A 24,133-nucleotide genomic window follows, 5' to 3' on the forward strand; every position below is an offset into this window, starting at 1 on the left:
ATAACGGAACGCAAGGCCACCATGTGTAGAAACATTGCTGCTAAATTTCACATTCATACATATGCCTCGCCACTGTAGCCACTCCACTATATGCTTTTGCACTCGACGCCACTCCACTAATCTTCCCTGTATGCGACTTCACTCTACGCTATTACAGTGTACGCAGTGCTACTGTACGCCACTCCAGTCTACGTCACGCAAGTGTACCACTCTAGTGTACACCAGGCCACTCTAGTCCACTGTATACCTCTCTAGTGTACACTACTCCACTCTACGACACTAGAGTGTATAGCACTCCATGCAACTTTATTCTAGGCGATTAGATTGTACCCCACTCCAATCTACGCCACTCCACTGTATGCTATTACACTCTACCCCATGGCACGGTACGCCACCCCAGTCTACACCACTCCACTGTAAGCTATTACACTCTACGCCACTCCACTGTAGAACACTCCACTGTACGCTATTACACTGTACACAACTTCACTCTACGCTATTACACTGTATACAACTCCACTCTACGCCTCTTCAGTGTGCGCCACTCCAGTGTATGCCACTTTGCTATACGCTAATCCAGTGTATGCTATTCCACTCTTAAGCATTCTACTGTACGCCACTTTACTCTAGTCTATTCCACTGTATGCTACTCAACTCTAGTGTATGGCACTCCACTCTACACACTTCATTGTACGTTATTTGATTGGACGGCATTCCAATATACCCAACTCCACTGTATGCTATTACACTCCCTCATGCCACTGTACACCACTCCATTAAATGCCACCCCAGTGTACGCTACTCCACTATACACTATTTGCACTCTACGGCTCTCCACTGTACACTGTACAACACTCTGTTCTTTGCCACAGAGCTATATGCTACTCCAGTATATGCCATTCCACTGAATGCCACTCCACTCTACTCCCATTGGACACCACTCCACTTTATGCTATTACACTGTACTCCATTCCATTGTAAGTCAGTCCAGTCTACACGACTTCACTTTACGCCACTTCAAGCTTCTCCACTATACGCTATTACATTTTACGCTACTTTACTGTACTCTGTTACACTATTCGCTATTACAATCTACAGCACTGACGTCTACGCTTCTTCACTCTACGGTACTTTACTCTATGCTAATCCACTTTGACACTTCACTGTACGCTACTCCACTCCACGCTACGCCATTTCAGTGTGCACTCCTCCACTCTATTTAAATCCACTTTACAAAACGCTATACCACTCTACTAGACTCTCCTCCACTCTATCCCTGTACACTCCACTGTCCAAATTTGCACTCAACTCTATGCCCATACACTCCACTGTATAACACTCTACAACAGTTTCCAACACTGTACGCCAATCCAATTTATAACAGTTTCCTTGACTGTAAGCCTTGCCACTTCAATGTATGCCACCCCACTCTACACTGATCCACTGTACCCTTCTCCACTCTCCACTATTCCACTCTATGCCACTCCACTATACAGTATTCCACTGAATGCTTCTCCACTTTACGGTAATCCAGTCTATGCCACTCCAGTGTACCCCACTCCTCTTTCCGCCGCTCCATTGTAGGGCACTCTCCTCCACTGTATATAACTTAACTTTAAAAAAGTTCTACCACTCACCATGACACTCTACGACAATCAACTACACACTATCCCATACACTCCACTGCCCAACTCTATACTCCAATTTGTGCCTATACACTCCAATGTACCACACTCCATTCCACTATACAACACTTTTCTATACAACACAGCAGTTCACTCTACTGTACGAGACCCCACTCCAATTTATAACAGTTTACTACCTATGCTACGCCAGTACATGCCACCCTACTCTACAACACACCAATACTCTCTATTGTACTCCACACTATGTTACACTACTCCACTCGAATCTACTCCACTGTATGAGACTTTACCTCACTCTATGAAACAACAATCCACTCTACACAGCTCCACTGTTTCACACACTACTGTATTCTATGCAACTCCCCTCTACAACACTCAACTACACTGTATTCCACTCTCTGACACTTTGCACCTGTCTCTACCTCTTCACTCCACAGTACAACACTGTACTATTGTATTCCACTGTACAACACTCTATACCGTACAATACTCTAGTCCACTATACAACACTGTACGCAGCTCTTTGTATGCCACTACACTCCACTTTACTCCACTCTACTACGCCATTGTACTCTATAACACTGTATGCCAATCCACTGTAACACACTCTACAACACTGTACTGTAAACCACTCCACTCTAAAAAAAAAAAACTACATTGTATGCCACTCTACTGTAGTCAACATCACTTTCCAGTCCTGCATGACACCCACTGCACTCTACTAGGCAACACGATACTCGGATATATGACACTTTACTTGACTGCATGCTATGCCACTCCACTCTACTGCACTCCACGCCACTAAAGTCTACGACAAGCCATTCCACTCTGACACTTTACTCCCCTCTACACTACCCACTCCAGTGTACTCCACTCCACTCTTCTACACTTAATCCCACTGTATTATATCTTGCTCTACTCCACTCCACTGTCTGACACTCTACTCCACTGTATGCAATTCCACTCTACAACACTGCACTATACTGTATAACACTCCACACCACTCAGATTTTCTCTAAGATATGCCACTCCACTTCAACCTACTCCACTCTTAAACACTCTACTCCACTCTGACAGTCTATGAAACCCTACTCTACTCTTCGACAAACCATTCCACTTTACAACTTGTTTCTCCAGTCTATGATACTTGACTCCACTATATGAGACACCATGCAACTACACTATAACACTTTACTACACTGTACGATACGCTACTACACTCTACTTGATTCCGATGTGCGATACTCCAGTCTATGAAAATAGACTTTACAGCACTCTCCTCCTCTGTACTGTACGACTCTCTACATAACAACTCTCCACTTGCGACAATGGACTCTACGATTTGAAACACATTTTTATTAAACATTTTTTAAAACATTGAAATTCAATGAAAAAAAACAAAGGTTAAAGCTTTTAGTTAGGAAAACATATTTTCCCTATACAAACCAAGTTTAAACTGCACAAATTAGAAAAATTCTAAATTTATAGTAATAGCTTTCCTTTATAATGTATCCACCACCTTCAAATTTTTAGTAGTGGTCCTCGTTACACGCTTTTCAGCTCGCTAACCAGACAACTCTAACTATAACTCACCACTCTACCATGCGCTGTATTGTGACAAATAATGACATTTGAGAAGTTATAAGTGCTGTTATGAATGCTATAATTTCACATCGACCATGCACACCCTAAAAATGCTGCCTGCATGATGCTAAACACGATTTAGTGTTGCGTCAGAGCACAAAGCTGTGTGAGCAGTGTCTTGCTTGAGTTTTGTACTGAAAGTAACACTCTCCAGAACAAATAACACCTTGTACACAGTCACTCAGGCATAAATCAGTTAATATGGATAATGAGGTGAGGGATACATCAAGAATCCAGGATCAATGTGCCCAGTAGCACTGCACCTTCTGCACCACTGATAACTACTCCCCATGCTTCTTTTTCTGGAGCCAAGATTCCAGACAACACTTTGGGTATTTTTTGTTGGTTTTGTGTGGAACATCAGGGTGTTTATGTTGTCCCCATCTCCTTATGCATACTTTGCATTAATTATCAGGTTAACAATAAGGCTTTCCATTGCACTCGTGTCAACTTTTAGTACAAAAATACTTTTGAAACTGAAAGTTAATTTCTGCTGTTGTTTGCATCAATTAGCATAGCAGGGCCCCAGGGCAAATCTTTTTTGAGCATGAAAGTTGATTGCGGCTGTCATTTGCATCACTTAGCTTCAATGGATCCCGGAGCATTCTTCAGGAGACGTCTGCACTGTGATCTTCTGCATGGAAAGAAGTAGTTTACTTCCTGGCTCCTCATGTAGGTCACAATTGTCCAACACTGTCCTACTCCATAATTTTGGAATGTGAAACATATCCACTACCTGAGCTTTTATTCATACATGTATGTGTATTTATATAACAACAGAAAATATATGGCTATCATGTTGCATATTTATAGATTTATGTTTTTTCAATGTTGTTTGAAAAATCGAGGCACTAATGTTAGCATGTAATCTTATTACATAAGAAGGCAAGGTTTACAAGGTACTGCAAACAGTTTAATTTGAAAACACCGAAACATTTATAAATGTTCTGAATACAAATGTGAGTAAGTGGGTTGCTTAAGAAAAATACACAGCATCTCGTCATATAAGGCATTGTGGTAATTACTGATAATCACAATAAGGCACATGTTCAATTATTTCTATAAAAAACCTAATAACAGCCAAGGATTTTCTCTTTAACCACATAAACATGTTGACATCAGTGTAATAACTCCAAGGTCTTACAAAATATGTCTGTTCGGTGTTGTTTTAATCCTGACTTTAGTTGCATGTGTGACCCAGCATCACAGAGCAATTAGTAGTGTCAAAGATCTAATGAATATTCGAGAGTTGCTTCGCGTCGGCTTCGATCTCTCTTCGTTTTGGGACAGCACGGTGTTCATTCAAGTTGCAGAGTCCGTGTCCAGCGGTCAGCGGAGGCTCTGACAGGGATACTTTTAGGTCATGTGTTGTCCATCTCCAATGGCCTAAACTCTGCATACTTTATTGTCGCTCCGATCTAAATACTATTCTTCTTTGTATCTGCAGAGCTGTCCTATTTTCACACCGCACAAGCCAGACAAGGTTAGCTGCACTAATCTTCGAGAGGAAACACCTCGTCTGCCCTTCAGCTCATGTGTAATCTCACTTTGCCATTGATGTTGATCTGTCAATGTCATCCCTGTTTAAAAAAAAAAAAATCACATTGTTAGGCAATAATAAACACTTACATTCAGGATGCTATAATGAAACACCCTCAAATGGATGCTCGCATTGCAGCTTCCTTCTAGGTATTATCAAGTCAATTACTTATACTCTAAAAAATAAAAGCATGAAATAAATACAACATTTGTATTAAAATAAATCAGGATAGCTCTGTAGGATGGCCTATTGTTGGTACAATATGCAGGGGCATATTTGTCAAATATTCACGCTACGAAAGGCAGCAAGGCACAAGTACGCGCTAATAATTCATATTATTGTGTAATCTCATATTTTTCTCCTATGTCTATACTTGGCTATGTAATTTATGTAACCTGTAACTCACTGATCTTCATGTAAAGCGCTCTGATACCTCCGGGTCTAGCCAGCGCTATATAAAACTTTGCAAATAAATAAATAAACAATGGTGCTAGGGTGCCTGTGTTGTAGCCAGGATTCTTTTTGTACAGGAAGGGCCACAAAAAGTCTCTTTCTATGTGTGCTGCATAATGCAGAACATGTAGAAAGAGGAAAAAACACAGAGAAATAAACATATTTCTCCTTGTAAAGCCTCCCCTGGGGAAGCGTAGCATTTTGACACATTTCCAGGTCTAGCTCCAATGGTAAATCTGGGAATGCGCCAATATCAATGGGTGGATGCCTGGAAACACCCGCGATCCGCCCATGATACTATCCCTGGAGCACTATCCAGAGACTTGCGCTGCCTTGCATTACTCCACATTTACCAACTCATGCAGGGCCGTGCTACGTGGCTTTGTGTCGCTTGGTAAATGTCATTCTAGGTTTTCCGTGACCCTTGCACGGCACAAGGGCGCAACCATGATAAATACTGCCTGCAGATTTCTGTAGGGTCATATGTTTCAATACTTTTCACTGGTTGGTAAATTAGGTATTATTACCTTCAGCCGCGGCCGGCAGTGGGAGTACCTGCAGGGCGGTGACGTGGGGAGGGGGAGAGCCAGGGGGTGGGGTAGTAATGTATGGATTACGGAGTTTTACAGGTAAGTAAACATTTAAATAAATAAAACGAATTTCGTTGCGCGCACTGCATTGCATTTGGTGATGCAGTGCACTCAGCGAAATTCGTTTTTTTAATTTAAATGTTTACTTACCTGGAAAGCGCCGTAATCCTTACATTACTACCGGTCTCCCTGCCCCTCCCACTCCCCACGTTACCGCCCTGCAGGTACTACCACTGCTGGCCGTGACTGTTAACCTTGTTAGTAATACCACGTCATATTACAGTGCTTAGAAACGGCAGATGTGCAGTCTATGTTCTATATTATACATGCCAAACATTCCATTGAGCATCTTAGCTGCATGCAGCCTTATTTGCGCCAAGATATCCCAGCAATCGTTTCTGAGCTTGCGGAAAATAAGTGTATTGTTATGTTAGCTGGATGATGTTTCCATAGCCTTATGCATTCCCCTAGTTTCGTAATCTCTTTCAGAGAATTAAAGACTGCAGACTGGATACGGCACCCCAGCACTACAATAAAACAGACAGTTTGCAAGATAACAGGAGTAGGCAGTGGACCTCATTCACAAAGGTAAGTGCACTTGTAAGTTTAGCTTACAGGTGCAAATAGATTTTTATAATGAGTGTAAAACAATTTTCTTACCGGTCACTGGTGAAAGGCTAGAGCTAGTCTCAGAGATTCAAAACCAAGGGTGGGGATTTTAGCGAGAAGGGAAAATCTAATTGATCTATTAGGACTGTGTCTTCAGACTATGTCTCTGTCGACACGCAAGACATAGCTGTCAATTTACCTCTCGTAAGCCTTTCACCCTTTTGTTGTTCCCTCATCTGAAAAACAAGAGACTCGGCTCCTCACGGCCAATAGAAGGTCTTAACCAAAGACTCTCCTGATCTTTCAGTAATGAACAAGAAAACGTAAAGGCATTACTGGAGGATGGCCTTTCACTCTCACTCCCATCAATTAGGGAGACAAGATCTCTGAAAGGTAGGAGTATGTCTGAGCAGAAAAGACCCTGCCCACCTCCACCCATCCGACCCTCCACACAACGCAATGTGCGGAATACTGGACATGACGGTCAGGGTATGCACGTTTGCTTCCTTCATAGAGCACCATGATGTTTATTGCCCTGCCTGCCCAGTTGGAATATACAGTGTTGCAGGGACAAGCGGGAATAAAAACAAAAAAAAAAATTAAGTGAGCAGCAGTGGCATAGTGGTGGCACACTCCAATATATACTGAAGAAAAAAAGGTGGGGGTATTCCGGGAGCCTGTTAAAAAAACAGGCAAAAGAAAGAAAAATGCCACAACAGGGAGACAGGGCGCAGAGACTACAAAAACAGAACAACATCCAGGGTGTGGTCTGCCCCTTTTACCGAAAAACAGCACTAGGAAAGGTGCAGAGACTCTCTATTATAGAAAGATCACGTCCTCCAAGAAGTGGCTCCACATACAGCTGCTCCTGCTAGGAGGATGGACAAAATGCTGGAAGCAGGAACATGAACCCTGGAGAAACCTTCAGTACCTTTTCATAGATGTTAACTGGAAAACAAGGAAAGACGTTAACGAAACTGTGGTTAGTTTTACAACTGATGAAAATGGAACAGAACCTAGTAAGCAAAGACATTTTGCTTGGCCACCATTCATGGGTAATAATTGTGAGGTTGCAGTCCAACACTCATTAAGAGCTCCTGCTGTTAAGAGGGAGCCAACCTTGTCACAAGTGGTCAAAAGACCAAGCGATGCTCAAACAAAGGGAACGTGTGGCATGGATTCTCAGACGGACATTTCCGTGAACCAATTTGATCTATTTGGAGGTTTAATTGAACTGTGTTTTTTAACTGTATTACCACAGCCGAGGACCTATACAGGGCTGTCTTTGCTGTTGTTTGCCCTCAGGCTTCAACCTCCAGCTAAACGTATAAGAGCCAACAGTTTAGGGGTATGAGACCAAGGAGAGATGTCTTTCAGCTGACCATGTTCATTGGGATCTTGATAAAGGTCCAGATTTCGCTACTGGCACTCCTGAAGAAACTTTAGAAGAACCAGCGAGTGTCTGGCTTTAAGATAACATAATTAAATCTGAAAGACTCAATATTACACTAGGACCCAAAGCATTATATTCACTCACAAGATCTACCCCTTTTAGATTGTCTACAGAAACAACTAAATACCTGGAGTATCACCCATGTTGGAATGCACAAAGACTTGTAATGCTAAGATATTTAAAAATATTGTCAAAGCAGATCAGGTTAGTTGGAGGCATCAAACACTGGCCTGAGAGAGAAAAACAGAAACATTTAAAATGCTTGTTCTGCCCAAGATCCTCCACATTTTTCAGCTGGTGCCACTGAGCTTCGAGAGGGAATTGCTGGTGGAGCTTCAGAGATACAATTTAGACTTCAATTTTCAGAGAAAGAGGGTGAGGTTGGGACTTAGATAATGCATACAATGCCTAATGGGGTTACAGACTTGTCAAAATATCTCCAACCACTGCTCTTGAACTATCTCTATGACTGGAACAGTCGACAGACAGCAAAAAGATGGTGCATGAACAACCACATAATGAGAGCAAGTGCAAGTTGGGTGCTGCCATAGTGGCCCGTCCAGAAGTAGGTCTGCCATGGAAAATAGAGGGAATACAGTATTTGGGAGTTTAATTGTGGCACTCACCCACACAATTCCTGGAGCATAATAAGGGAGAAAAGTAGAAGGTATCCGAGCCTCAGTGACATACTAGAAGTCCCCGCCCCTTTCCTTGATGGGAAAAGTGGCAATCATAAAAATGATAATATTACCCCGATGCCTTTACACCCTACAACATTCCTTTTATGAAATTCTGAAGTCCTATTTTACGCTTGTAGACAGCTTAATAGTAGAACTGCTCTGGGGCAACAAATGTAAGCGGGTGAAGCTAGGAACCCTCCAACGGAAATGGGCGGACGGAGGATTGGAGATCCCTTGTAGGAACCTTTATTACATAGTGGCACAATTGCAACACGTGGTCCATGGGTTGGAGGACAATACCAACTGGGAAAAGAGACTACTGGCGGACATACATGGGAGAAACCCCTTACCTGAGTTGCTTATGATGGGAGCTGCTATCCCGAAAGAATACCCTTACATAATCAGACATGTGGCGAGAGTGTGGGAGGATACAATTAGGAGAGGACTCCCTACTCCCCAGATATGTCATTATGGGTTATAAGACCCTTTAAGAATACTGCAGACTCCATGTGCGTCCAACGTTGGAAGGACGGTGGATGCCACACAATGGGGAATCTGTATAGTAATGGTAGATTTCTGACACAGGAGGAGGCAATGACTACTTTTGAACTGGGGACAGGACAATTCCTGCAGTATGGAAAAATTGCAGCTGTGGCACAGGAGGTATGGACCTCCTTCCCGGAGGAGTCCCATAGGACAGTAGTACTCATGACCCTATTGTCTATGGCGGGAGGGCGCCGCTTAGTCTTCCATATGTATAGAGCCCTTTGAGACAATATGGCAGTCACAACCCTTCTGGTACAGACAATGTGGGAGGGGGACTCCGAGGAGCTCATATCGGAACGGGACTATGTAAGAGTACATGAGGGAGTACAAAAAGTGAATTCCAAAGTACGTTTTAAATTAATTCAATATAACATAGTACACCAAGTATATGTAACCCTTTGCAGAGTAAGTAAAATTTAGCCGGAAGAATCAGATGCTTGCCCTAGATGTGGTGAATTGATGGCTCGCTACGTCCATATGGTGTTGGGGGGCCGGAGCATGGGTCACTTCTGCAAAGGATTACTAGAGAAAATACATAAAGCTACTGGATGGTCCATTCCTAGGACAATACGTTCAGTTCTGCTGGATCTAAATCCCAGTCCTACACAGAAAAAGCTCAGCAGAACATTTTTACTCCTGGGGCTGGAACTAGCAAAACGAAGAGTGATAATCTCATGGCTAAGCCCGACTCCACCACTTATAAGTAATTGAATCAATGGGTGACAGCTGAATTTATTCGGATGAAAAAAATCAGAAACAATGAAAAACACGAAGATGATGTACAGGCGTGGCCCGCGATGATTGCAGACCTGAGAGACTCTCCAAGTGAGTAGATAGAAGAGGGGGATAATACATATCAAAACACAGGTAATAAAGGAGTGGAGGTGGGAAGTTCTGAAGTAGAATAAAATGTACTGCATTCAGGATGATGGTTACTGAGCTTAAGAACAGAGCGCAAATAAAGGACTCAAGACATGGAGGGGGCGAGTGGGTGAGGGGGGAGTTACTTTTTTATATGACTGGCACAGAAGTTATTAAAATTGTGTTACACTGAGAATCTGAATCCTGTTAAGAAAAATTGTACAACCATTATTAGACCAATAAAACACAGTATTGGATTAATCAGTGAAATGCCAATAAAGATGGTTTAACAAAAAAATTGGCTGCTGCCATGGCTACCCAAGATTTAGAGGAACTCCAACTTATATGCTTCCTCAGTCATAAGGATGATGCTGAGTACTGCTTGAGTGCATAGAGTGGACTGATCTCTTCCTCTTCCCCCTTTACTTAACTATCGTTGAACATTGCCATTACCGCAGCCCTTGATATGTGGGTCTGTTTAATATTGAAGGAGGAAGAATGTCTAACCTTAAGAGAACTGTTTTCGAATAACCACATGAAAACATTTGAGCAGGTAAAAGAGAATTTAGTGGTGGTTGGAGCTGGGGAGAGATTCCAATATTTGCATTAAAATATTTAGATGGATGCATGGAAAGGGCTAGGCTCCACCCATGTAATGCCTCTCCGTGCAATATTTTATTTTGCAGCTGCTCCATATAAGAGACACAACCCCATCGCAAAATCTTACTATATCTGGGCTACAGTTTATAAAGTATATCTGCCAGTTGCAATTCATTAGAGGCATTTACAGTATAATAATATTTTAAGATTTTATTATTTCATAGCGTAATTCTAGCTCATATTATAAACATATATTGTCCCTCCAATCTACCAAGAAGCACACAGCACTCCGGAGCGGGGCCTGCCTTTGGGCGTGATGGAGCGACCACAAATTCTATTCAGCTCAAATTTCTTCAAAGGAAGAGACAGCACTCTCGTGGGTTGTGCCTTCATCAACATTCAGCTTGCATGAAGCATTTCTGTGTGTTTTAAGCATGCGATTACCTACAACTTCCAGTGTCATCAAAAATCTCATTGACACAGACATAGGACAAGAATGGCTTGCATAGCCCACATTACATTTCTTGAGCGCCATATTGGAACATGTCTAATTCCCATTGAAATTCAATTTATTGCGATTAAATATTGCTGTATTATCCTTCACAGTCAATAACTCTCTTATTGATATCGGGGGTATCACTATCAATTATTACATTTCCTAATTGTATCACATTGTTTTGTAATGCTAGGACATCATATATAAAAACATTTTGATAAAACACGCACTGACATGATAGTGGTTTGTATGAGCCGTTTGCTGAGAAATTCATTAACTGAATAGATTACATGAATTGTTAGTTCTAAAAATGACTCATTAAACAGTTTTCAGAAAAAAAACATGTAATTGAATTCTAGCTCTGTATGAGCCTATGTTTCTCTAAGAGTTACTTTAGACATTGTTGAATACTCACTCTGACTGCATGATGTCTTTTTACATATGCTATGATTCCTATTTAGCTCTGGATGAGGCTATATCATATCAATGACAATTAATTGATGTCATTAATTTGAAATCATTGCCACTACTCTTCAAAACAAGTTCAATAAAGAGGACTCTATATATTATAGCTTACAGGGTGACTATACATAATTAATTTCTTTTTCATTCTTTTTGCTGTTCTTGTTTCACCCTAGGTGGATAGTTAATTCTTCCTCAGTGTTAAGGCCAAGTGGTATCTTAGTTTGCAGATCTACAATATATCTGAACTCCTATCGTCGTAATTTAAGTACTCTGTCTCCACCTTTTTCATTGGGAGGGACATGATATAGACAAAAAAATCGACTTTTAGAGAACAGCAAGTAACTTTGGAAGAATATGCAAGGGAATTTCCATGCTTCTAGTCTCACCTTACGTCACAGATCATTAGTATGGTTGAAAAAGAATGTACAAAGTGTGGTTACAAACGTCTCGAGAGAGGAGCTCCAGATATTCTAGAGAGAGCATCTATGGCAAACAGTTTGCGTCAAGAATGCACTTTCTCGCTTATTCTCTCATTCTTTTGAGAAGAGAGACAAAAAAGCGAAATGAACGAGATTAGAACCAGCTTGGCCTAGGGCAGGCAGCAGGCTGGAGACATATTAGCATTAAACGGGTATGCATTTATGAAAGCAAGATCCAATTTCTGTCAAGATCATGATTTGTGCTAATGTAGACATTAAATGGGGCTAGAGAAGAAGGGATTCAAATACTGCAAGATAATATGTGATCAATGTTCGTATTATTCAGGTTGTGCCATTATATTAATTAACAGATTTTTTAAATTTCTATAATTACACTTCAACATATATTCTGCACTGCCTGGCGGGACAAACAAACGATTCTGGATAACAACTCAATCTGCATGGTGCCTGGCAATCGGTTTAACAGAGATAGAAAGGCTGTTAATGAGGGATGTAGGGACCAAAATATAATCTTGATTTTTACTCCACTTATGAGACACATGATTTTTTCCAGCTGATCTGAAACGAGGGAAGCAGCTAAAGACAATCTGAGGATGAATAGGTATTATTTATGAATTATTTTGGATTTAAACAGTAAAGGCAGGTTTCTTCTTCAGATCCTGTGCATTCAATAGGCAAGCCGAAGCCAAACAAATGGCAGCACAGACTGGAGTGGAGGAACCCTCCCTGCCTGCGGTCAAAGAGGCGGGAGGCCTAGACATCCCAGAACCTTCTACGCAGGCACATTTTGATAAAGTCCTGGCTGCTATTGTAGGCCGAAAGCTTATCCTCCAGCAGGAAATAAGTACAGTATCAGTGTGCCAGGGCTTCTGCATGTGGAACACCGCAACCCCGTGGACCGTTTGGGGGAGGTTGAAACTTCCCTAACTGAAATACACCCCGAACAAAAACCTCTGGCCCACAAGGTGGTCGACCTGTCAGACAGAGTGAGCACATTGGAACAATGGGCGGAAGATGCGGAGGGCAATAACTGCTGCAATAATATAAGAGTGGTGGGTCTCCCCAAGGGAGTGGAAGGCTTGGATATGGTACCCTACTTGGAAAATTGGCTGTGGACGGAGGTGGAACAGAACCAGCTGATCCCCTTTTTCGCTCTGGAGTGCGCACAGGGTGCCGGTGCGGCTGCTGACGCCTGGTCGTCTCCCATGCCCAGTGGTGGCCAGGCTACTCTATTGTAAGGACAGAGACACTATACTACAGAGGGCTAGATCAGAAGGCCCATTTGTAGTTGATAATGCCAAAGTATCTATGTTCCCAGATTTTAGGGTTCGAGTAAAGGCGCAGTGAGCATCCTTTCTGGAAGTTAAAAGGGCTCTTCATGAGGATGGATACCAGTACTCTCTGATGTTTCTGGTCAGGCTTCAGATTATCCTAGATGGGAAAACACACTTTTGGCAGGGGGTGGGGGGGCAGAACCAGGCCTAGGGCATCAGCAAGTAGGCCAATGGCAAGGAGGCCTTCTCAGGGTAGGTATCTGTAAAAATCGTCAACATCTAAGGTTGAACAAGAAGGGCGGCAGCATTGGTAGCGTTGGCAGAAATGGTGACGTCGCCTGCTCAGCGAGAAGAACCTGAAACTCCCTCTGGGAATGATTTTTTGATGTCTGACTCCGATGCCTCAGTTAGCGACAAACAAGCCCTACCTCAAGTTACTCCACAAACAGCGGGTGAATTGATCTAATGAGAATGGAACTTGGGATATGGCTGATGTGCCCCACCTTGTTTTTTGATTGTGCTCCTACTCCTACTGATATATGGGGAATTCTAGTACTTGGGTTGGGGTGAAGGATGTACTGGGATGCTTCCCATCACTACAGGCCGTTTGATATATTGGCTACGATAACCCCGGTTAAAACCTACTCTATTTAAGGGCTGAGTGGTTGCTCGCCATACCCAGTCTTTTGTATACATATCTTTATTCAGTCGAGTGGGTGGGTGGGGCACTTCCGGTGTTCAAGGGCCCAGCCCACCCCTACCTGTTTATCCCCTGCTGGGATTCTGGAGGTAGCATACAAGTACTATCGTTTTTTCTTTACAGGTTTGGACGATCAGCCATTGCTAGACTGCTCTTAGGCATGAGCTTGCCAGTTGGGGGTTTTATTATGTTTTGGGAGGTACCACGGTTGTCTTTCCTTTGATAATATTAGAGGGATGGGATCAGCCACCAAACGGAGTATCATCCATATATATTTGATAAAGCAGGGAGTCCAAATAGCCATGCTGCATGAAACACATCTTACTGGTTGTGAAGTGGAGCGACTGAGACGGAGGTGGCGAGACAAGATTTTTGCAACAACGTATTTGGCGTTCGCCAGGGGCACACTTATATGGGTCAGAGCACGGATTCCCTTTGAGCATGCAGGCTGTTATAGATAAAGAGGGGAGCTATGTTCAAGTGCGAGGTAGATTGTTGGGCTAGGACATTGTGCTGAGGAGCATTTATGCCCCGAACAAGGAACAGTTAGTGTTTTTACAAACATTAACCGCTCAACTGGCCTTGATGGCTGCTGATGAACTCCTTGTGGGTGGTGACTATAACTGTGTGACGGACGAAGTACTGGACCACTCTACCCACCCCCTACCAGAGGTGCCTGCACATAGAGGGTTTCAGGAGTTGGATGGAGCACTGGGACGTAGTAGACATCTGGAGGGTGCAACATGGGTTAGATCAGGATTATTCCTCTTGTTCTCATATGCACCACCTGCACAATCGGTTAGATAGGTTTATTTGTTCCACCAGATTCAGCCAATGGGAGACACCCCCTGAATACATTAGCCATACAGTCTCTGACCACAGACTGCTCTTCCTGAAGTTTAGACCTATTATGGACCGCCCGGAGATTCCCACATGGAGACTTAACCCACAGTGGCTTGAAGACGCATGTTTCAGGGACATGCAGGCAAATACTGTTACATATGGTCTGCCTCGTCCGCGGCATTCGTATAGGAGGCATTGAAGGTGATGGTGAGGGGACACTTCATGGACCAGTCTGTGGGAGTGTGGAAAGAGCTCAATAATACATTAATTGATTTGGATGTAAAGCTGCATGATTTAGATTAACACGTTAAGGACTGATGGAGATATACAGACAAGGCTTCGTGAGGCCAGGGATCTGTACAACGCCACATTAGAGTGCCTGCGTTGTCACGATTACAAAGCAAAAATTAGTAGTGCACATGATGAAGAGGGTAGACCTGGTAGACTACTCCCTAGGCTTGTTAGACCGGAGTCCCGGTCTAACCTATTACTCAGATCTGCTCCAGAAACAATACGCCACTGTATGCCCCCAGCGAGATCAACACAGCGTTCAGGGAATAATATGAATCCCTTTATGGGAGATCAGAGCCAATGAATGTAGATGGCTCAAGGGCCTTGGAGCCTGGAGCTGGACATAGTAGCCAGGGAGGAGCTGGGTAGCCCAGTATCGGTCCAGGAAATCAGGGCCACCATCAGGGAAATGGCTAATGGGAAGACACAGGGGTCCGATGGCCTCCCTGCAGATTTCTATGCAGCATTTTACGGTTGTTTGGCCTCTTGGCTGAAAACGTTGCATGCGGAGGCATTTATCAGAGGTTCCCTGCCAGACTTGACTAGGGAGGCAATACTGATTCCTTTCCCGAACACTAAGGAAAATACTCCATTCTCTGCGTTCCGCCCCCTGTCCTCAATATGTACTTTAAAGTCCTTAGCAAGCCCCTGGCGCATCGGCTACAACCCTGTATGTTGAACATATTGACCAAAATGGTTCATTCCGTCGAGGAGCACATCCCTTAATCTTCATAGGTTATATCATGTTTTATAACACCCAGGACTGCTGGCCCTCCCTTCTCACTGTCCTTATGTCAATTGACCTAGGGCCTTAGACTCAGTTCACTGGGATTATCTTTATGAAGTAATGTTCCAGATGCAACTGGGGAAACAGTGGGTGAAATGGATTAAACTACTGGATTCATCTCCCACGGCGAGTTAAGACAGGGCACAGTATTTCTGCGAGTTATATTTATAGAGGCACAAGGCAAGGTTGCCCGCTGTCGTCTCTTCTTATTGCCATAGAACCCTTGGCAGAGCTTATTATTTGCATTTATTTATAGATTGGAAGTGAAAGGTTATGGTGTGATGGTAGATGCCAGGGAGCAAATAATATAGTAATATGCAGATAACCTCTTACTTAATCTAAATGATGGCTCAACAGGGGCACAGCACGCAATGGCTCTGTTGGATGAAATTGCACAGTATTCTGGCCTTCGAGTGCATAAGGCTAAGACTTGTCTGTTCCCTGTGGTGGACGGTTGCCAAAGTCCAGATTATATGCCGCATAGGCTGAATTGGGCCCCAATTACATTTAATTATTTGGGGATCCAAGTGTTTCACTCTCAGGAGGATCTACGAAAAGGAAATTTAGGGGGCGCCCTCCGATCTCTGAAAACATTCATCCCTTTTTGGTAATCTCCGAAACTGCCCATCATGGTAAGAATTTCCCTATCTAAAATGGTGATGTTGCCTCGTCTGCTATACTTTTTTGCCAATCTCTTGGTTAAAATCTTGGGTTCCTAGTTCCAGCAATCGGACACCATGCTTAGAGAGCTGGTGTGGGATAGCGGCAGACACAGGAGGGCATATTTACAAGCCCCTCTCACCACCACAATGTCACTTTTAGTGACGTTGTGGTGGCGATAAGGGCTTCGCCTTATTTACAAGGCAGCGTTCAGCCACTTAATGTGGCTCAACGCTGCCTTGTAAATAAGTGAGTACAGCGAGAAATGCAATGGGTGTTGCAGTGGGCATTCCACCGCAACATCCATTGATTTTGACACTGCCCCCTTTTACAAGGGTGGCGTAAATAGTAGGAAGTGCCAAAATTAAGACCTGGTCTTACCCTGGCTAGAGCTAACAAATTGTATACTGGCTATTTGGTATACAACCTTTAGCACGCATTTTTTACCACGCAATACCATTACAACGCTGGCATTACAACGCAAACCATTACAACGCATTGCGCTGGGGGGCGCTCTAGGATAGGGAATACGTTTAATTTTCTATCCAACACCTTCCCTAGTGTCCACGGGGACTGGAGTTGGAATAGAAAATTATACTTACCACTATTCAGCACCTCTAAGCGCTATGCGTTGTAAAGGTATGCGTGGTAAAAACCGCGTTGTAAAGGTATGCGTGGTAAAAGTATGCGTTGTAACGTCATACATCCGGCTATTTTGGTGTTGCCTGCTTCAAGTGCCAATGTTGAGAGGGCCTTTTCACTCATAAAAGTATACATGAGACGAAAAGAGTGAGCATGCATGACCAAAGACTCGCTGAAGTATTGTATGGTGTACTACAATAAGTTTGATTTGTAAACATGTATATTGGACCTCATTTACACTGTACATATACTGTATATATACCATGCACTATTAGTGCAGAAAGCAAGCAATAATAAAAGCAAAACGTTCCATAAACGCTGGAAAAATACGGTTTCTGTTGCTTTTAATCGCACAAAAATATGTAACCACTGACAACCACAGTTTTTTTAAGGTATTGAAATCACTTGAAAACACTGAAAAAAAAACACCAGAATTTACCAAAAAAAGAAACTGAAAACAGGGAAGCCTAGGCATATGTGTGCACCCCCCTACAATAGCCACTTCTCCTATTCTATAGCGATAGATTGAACTATGATGGACTGGCTTTTTGTCAGATCTGATATGAGACAGCGAAAAACACCCTGTAATACTTCAGTTGTTTAACATGGTTGTTGATTGTTTGTTTTAGCTTTTATTTCTTAAATGGCCACTGCAAAGGTTCCGTGCACGAACTAGCACAATGCACAATAACCTGAGAGAGAGCCTTGTGCAATATCCTGTTACGTTTATAGATGTCTAAGATACCTAATATTGATTTATTTTATTTTATTTATTTGCAAAGTTTTATATGGCGCTGGCTAGACCCGGAGGTATCAGAGCGCTTTACATGAGGATCAGCGAGTTACAGGTTACATAAATTACAAAGCCAAGTATAGACATAGGAGAAAAACGTGAAATCACACAATAATATGAATTATTAGTGCTTACACACGTCTTATGGGGAGTGAAAGGTGAAGGGGGAAAGGTAAAACAGGGGTAAGGAATGCAGGTAGGAAACACAACAGGGGGACGAGGAAAACAATGTCCGATGTCCGGCTGGGTAGGTGACGGGCGAAAGGGTGAACCAGAGCCAAACTCCTCTTTAGCTGCATAGGACAGCTCCACCAGGCATCAGCCAAGGTTGCTCGGGCACCGCGGTAAGTACAGACAGTTATGGTTTCCGCCCAGGGGGCATCATCAAAGTTCCATCAAGAGCATCGGTCACACAGTTACAGGGAAGCCCCATCCGCCTCATCCTCCAGCTCGACCCCAGATCAAGAGTGGTGAGAGGAGAGTTCCGGTCACTGGCGACACACCCACCTGGGCAACCATTAGGCTGACCTTCCACCTCTACTGAGGGTGGATCCTGTTGAAGTTTGGACGTATGCCCCTCCGGGGATTCGCCCTTTTAGTTACGAGGTTCTTTTTCATTGTTTGTTTACCATGCGGCACATTGACTTCCCCACTAGACGCTGCCCGCTGCCCCCCGGGTCCTTCTCATGGCAGGGTGTGGTTAGATTTCACGCAGTTACGTGACGCACCCTAACATCTTGACATGGAACATCCGGGGTATGCACACGCCGGCGCGGCGCTACTCGGTTTTCTCCTATATGCAAAGGCACGGGGTGGGGATTGCTCTCCTCCAGGAGACACACATGACACAGACTGAGCTAGGCCGACTGCGCAGGCGCTGGCGGGGGCAAATACACGGCACCACCTTTTCAGCACACGCACGAGGCACGCTGGTATGGGTAAGAGCAGGTGTCCCCTTCAATTGTCAAGACGTGCACGTGGATCCTGAGGGTAGATACTGCCTGGTGAGGGGTAGGTTAAATTGTTAGGAACTCTTGCTGGACTCCCTGTACGCCCCCAACACGAATCAGGCCTCCTTTTTAGAGTCCCTAAACCAGGGCCTCCATCCATATGCTAGAATCCCTTGGTTGATAGGTGGGGATTTCAACATGGTGTTAGACGTCGGATTGGATCGCTCCTTCCCCCCGCTCCGTGCTACGCCCGTGATGTCCACAGCACAGGCGTTGAGAGGCTGGCTCGCTCACTGGGGGATACAGGACATGTGGCGGATGCATCACCCCGGAGACAAAGTATACTCATACTACTACCCTGTACACGACTTACATGTCAGGCTAGACCGGATAGTTGGCTCACAGTCGCTGCTCCCCTTGCTTGCTGAGTCGGAATACTTGGGAAGGACACACTCCGACCACAATCCCCTACGGCTCCAACTTACCTGGGAGGCGGACCGCCCACCTGTGCCTACTTGGAGGCTCCAGCCGGCTGCGCTGGAGGACCCTGAGTTTCGCTCCTCACTAGGTACGGCGGTTTTGAACTACTTCGACACTAATGAGGGGACTGCAAGCAGTGCGGCGGTGGAATGGGACGCGCACAAATCGGTCATAAGGGGGCACTGTATGGGGACCTAATGGAATATTCGCAAGCAGCTATCCCCTTCCCTCACGCACTTGGAAAATGAGCTGCTGCAGCACGAGAGGGAGGGCGAGGGGAGTGGGCCGAGATCACAAGCCCTGGGTGACATGCGAGCTTCACATGCAACCCTTATAGAACGGTTGAGGTGTCATAATTACGCTGCGCACACAGCCAGAACGCACGCCAAGGCAGATAGAGCCGGACGACTACTAGCCTGGTTGATACAAAAGGAGGGCCGGGGAACCCCAATCGGAGCTTTGCGCACGCTGGAGGGGCGGATGGTATACACGCAGCGCGAGATACACTGTGCCCTGGTTGGGCACTACGTGCAGATGTACCGGGCTCGGGGCACTGGTCCTGTAGGAGCGCTGGGAGATATCCTGGACCTGGTCACCTTGCCGCTGGTTCCCGAGGACCATCAAGACTCCCTAGACGCACCCCTCACACTGAAGGAAGTGGGCGATGCGATATAGTCCCTAGCAACGGGGAAGGCACCGGGACCTGACGGCCTGCCGGACGAATGCTATAAGGCCTACAGAGACACCCTGGCTCCCTTACTCTTACGTACGTATAATGCGGCGATAGATGAGAGCTCACTCCCCACCTCCATGCGAGAGGCGTTCCTGGTCTCTCTGCCCAAGCCTGATCGGGATCCAGTGAACTTGGGCTCGTACAGGCCGCTGGTAATGCTTAATGTGGATTACAAGATCTTGGCAAAGTTGCTGGCCGAGGCGCCAGTGGTCCCGCAACTGGTGCACGCTGACCAGAATGGATTTGTGCCGGCGCGGTCAACGTCCCTGAACCTCAGACGCTTCTTCAGAGTGGCAGCTGAGGCGGCGGGGAGGTGGCCGAGGGCAGGTTGCCTAATGATTGACCTGGAGACGGCTTTTGACAGTCTGGAGTGGGGATACTTAGCTGAGGTGCTGGTGCGTTTTGGGTTCGGTGTGGACTTCCTGCAGATGGTTGACCTCTTCTATAAACGACCTGTAGTGCGAGTGAGATTGGGCCCATACATCTCGGAGGAGGTGGTGGTGGGCAGGGGCACCAGGCAGGGCTGCCCCCTGTCACCCCTTCTGTTCGCGCTGGCCATAGAGCCTCTGGCGGCGGCACTGCGGCAGACCCTTAGCGCGGGCATTCCCTTAGGAGACGCTGTGCACCAGGTCTCGCTATATGCTGATGACCTGCTGGTGTTCATTAAGGACGTGCACGATATACCAGAGCGACTGGCCCAACTCCTGGACAGGTTTGCTGTAGTCTCTGGACTTCGGGCCAACGTAGCTAAGTCCTGTTTGTATGCGTTCAACAGTTTGGTGGAAGACCCAGAGTTCCGCCTAGGAGACACGAGGGTCCAATGGAGAGCTGACACCTTCAAATACCTGGGGATTCAGATCTACCGCCAACCAACTGACCTGTTTGATGGGAACCTGGGGCGGGCGGTGACAGCGCTCAAGTTCCAGATCAGCTTTTGGTCCACACTCCCGCTGAAAATCTCGGGTAGAGTGGCGCTGACCAAAATGATCATGCTTCCCCGGCTTCTCTACTACTTCGTTAACTTGCCTCTGTTCGTCCCCGCCTCTTTCTTTTCTAAACTCAATACGGTCCTTCGTGATTTCATCTGGGAAACGTCTAGACACCGGTTGGGGCTGCCGAAGCTGTTCTTACCGACAGATAGAGGAGGGCTGGCTGTCCCCTACTTTGAGCACTACTATCTGGCTGCGCAGCTACAATGGATTGCCCGCTGGCTGGCAGACAGGGGTAGGGAAGACACTGCCTCGACCGAACCACCGTACTCTTTAAGCCGTGTCGTTGCTCTCTTTCACCCACTGGCGCCGCCCGAGAAACCCAAACCGCCGTTACTGGCGGTAGCCTACAAATGTTTCCGCAGAACCCTATTCCTCACGCGACGGGTGTCCCCATATGCACCTGCTATACTTTTAGAAGGCTCCCCTGGGAACGGGGGGATGAACACACACCCTTTGCTGGAACAGTGGGGAGATGCCGACGTTCAGACGCAGGGGGACCTGTATAGGGACGGAATGTTGGTGGCTTACGACACGTTGATAGCTGAGGACGGATTGCCACCTGGGGGGTTCCTGATGCACCGCTCGCTCGTGGCGCGGATGACGGCCCGGTGGGGTGATATGGCGGTGGAGCCTGCACAGCATCTTACAATGCAATACCTACACGTTATGGGGAGAGGTAGACACTTGGTCCGCTGGTTCGCTGCATCGCTGCGGGCGCACACGGAGGTTAGCCTAGCCCCGCTCAGAGGCAAGTGGGAGCGAAACATGGGCAGGGTGATTACCGATAAGGAGTGGGAGTGGCTTCTTAGGAGCCCGGTACGTATCCCCCGCAACATGCGCATGCGTCAGATAAAACTTTTCATTGTCCATAGAGCCTACCTTACACCTGAGCTAATCAATAGGTATTTTCACCGCTCTGACGCGTCTTGCCCTAGGTGCGATGAGCTAGATGCGGGGCTGGTTCACCTACTATGGAGCTGCCGGGCTGGTCGTCTACTGGCGTGCGATAGGTGCGGCGCTCGGGCATGCACGGGACGCGTCATTCCCTTCAACTGGCCTGAGTACCTTCTACACCAATTCAAGAGGAGGTCGCAAGATAAGGCTTCGTCCCGTTTTCTGGATCTGGGCCTGGTGGAGGCTAACAGCCTGATTCATCAAGCCGAATTGCGCTCGCAAAGGGCCAGATTCTGAGAATCTGGCCCATTGCGAGCGCAATTTTTGCATTTGGGATTCATCATCCCAAATGCAAAAATCGGTAATTGCTAATTCGCTAAATTGCGAGGAATTACATTTAAGGAATCTCTATTTGAGATTCCTTAAATGCAATTCATCAACCATTTTTAAATTGCTAATTCGCAATTTCGGGCTGCTATTTACCGAGAGGTCAGACCTCTCGGTAAATAGCAAAAACTTTGGAAAAATGCTTTTAAAAGCATTTTTCTAAGTTGCATGTTGCACACACAAATGTCCTTTGGACATGTGTGTGCGCAACACCAGTTTCAATTTGCATTTAAGGGGTGCTACAGGGTGTCCTTTGGACACCCCTGGCACCCTTTAAATCGCTATCTTATTTGCGAGTAGCAAATTGCTAATCGCAAATAAGGAATACTCCCCATTCATTCCTATGGGCCTTTTGGCCCATAGGAATGAATGGGGAGTTATTCCTTATTTGCGATTAGCAATTTGCTACTCGCAAATAAGGAATGTGTAGGAATCGCTATTTATTTAGCAATTCCTACATGAATACCGTTTTGCGAGTCCTTAATAGCGATTCGCTATGAATCGCTATTAGGGGCGCGCAAAACGGCCCGTTGATGAATAAGGCTGTAAGCGACTGCTAACGAGGCGATGGAAGGCGTGCGAGCCGCCTGCTGTGCAAGCGTGGGTGGCCTCCCTTAGGGCATGGGCACGGGCGGAATGGATAGCCATAAGGTGGGAGGAGACAATAGGGCTTCGGAAAGAACCCATGGCGGAAAGGTGGGAGCGCATGCTTAGCGCCTTGCAGCCGCCGGAGGAGGCGGACACGCAGGATACTAGAGCGACCTAGTCAGCTGCCCCGGATGGTCACGCATGCCGCGGGCTCCTCTACTGTCAGGGCGTGTTGCTGCACTAGGCCTGTCCGCGTCTGGACGCACAAGACCGAGATGCGTACATACTCGCACACAATGACACACATTGGGTGGGACGTCGGGGGGTGGAGGGGCGGAGGCGAGAAGGGGATGAATAACATGATGTGGTTGTGCGGCAATAGTTTGCAAGTTTGAATGTTTGCATTAACGGTTAGATTACTGTCATCTCTATGTGAAAGTACACAGAAGTGGGATTCACCTCATGATTATGTGATTATGTTATCGTGCACGACTGGACTGGCAGGAAGCCGTGTAACACCCCCGAGGACTCCGGGGCACAACCCTATGTGTATGTACCGTGCCATAGCACACATACTGCCCGAATGTGTTAGTGTAAACATGGCCGCAGGATTGTACAACACGCCGCTCTGTGAAAAGTTAACACTGCACTGGTGCGCCTGGATTGTCCTGTTATAATGTCTGAATATTGCACTGCCTTTTTGAATACTATAAAATGCTAATAAAATAGATTTGACAAAAACAAAGAGTGGTGAGAGGAGAGGTGGAAGGGACAGTTCCAAAGTCTGCAGATCATCCCCATTCCGAGCAGCCATAGTGAAATTCAGTTGGGCATTTGAAATTTGGGCATTTCTTAATGGGTGAAACAACTGTGCCCCTGCGATCAACTCACTGGCTGCTCTTGAACGGGGGGGTATACATTTTAGTGCAACTCTCCCTGTCCTGACTTTAGGCCCCACAAAGACATTTATTATGGGCCTTTCAGCGCCCTTCTACATTCTCTTGTTGCAGCGCTGGTGTTGTGCACAAATTGCCTGGAGTGGGGAGTTTAGGCCGGTGTGTCTTGTCTGTTCATCTCTGGCGGGGGAGGGGGGGGA

At 45.7% G+C, this 24,133-nt stretch overlaps 1 protein-coding gene and 1 long non-coding RNA gene across 5 annotated transcripts in view; one reads left to right on the plus strand and one right to left on the minus strand.

The window, feature by feature from the left end:
- Positions 1 to 24,133, plus strand: part of LOC144822671 (uncharacterized) — a 119,860-nt gene that overhangs the window by 75,703 nt on the left and 20,024 nt on the right. For 2 of the 4 annotated variants that reach the window (XR_013608663.1, XR_013608666.1), the window contains one exon: positions 6,363 to 6,461. The exons of the other annotated variants lie outside the window; for them this stretch is intronic. This is a non-coding gene — a long non-coding RNA (uncharacterized LOC144822671). The remainder of the gene's footprint in view (positions 1 to 6,362; positions 6,462 to 24,133) is intronic. 4 annotated transcript variants of the gene reach the window in all.
- Positions 4,182 to 24,133, minus strand: part of RFTN2 (raftlin family member 2) — a 409,447-nt gene continuing 389,495 nt past the window's right edge. The window contains exon 10 of the mRNA XM_078680443.1: positions 4,182 to 4,870. The gene's annotated coding sequence lies outside the window, so the exon portion shown is untranslated. The remainder of the gene's footprint in view (positions 4,871 to 24,133) is intronic.

The sequence above is a fragment of the Lissotriton helveticus genome, chromosome 3_1, assembly GCF_964261635.1.
Source record: "Lissotriton helveticus chromosome 3_1, aLisHel1.1, whole genome shotgun sequence".
NCBI lineage: Eukaryota > Metazoa > Chordata > Amphibia > Caudata > Salamandridae > Lissotriton > Lissotriton helveticus.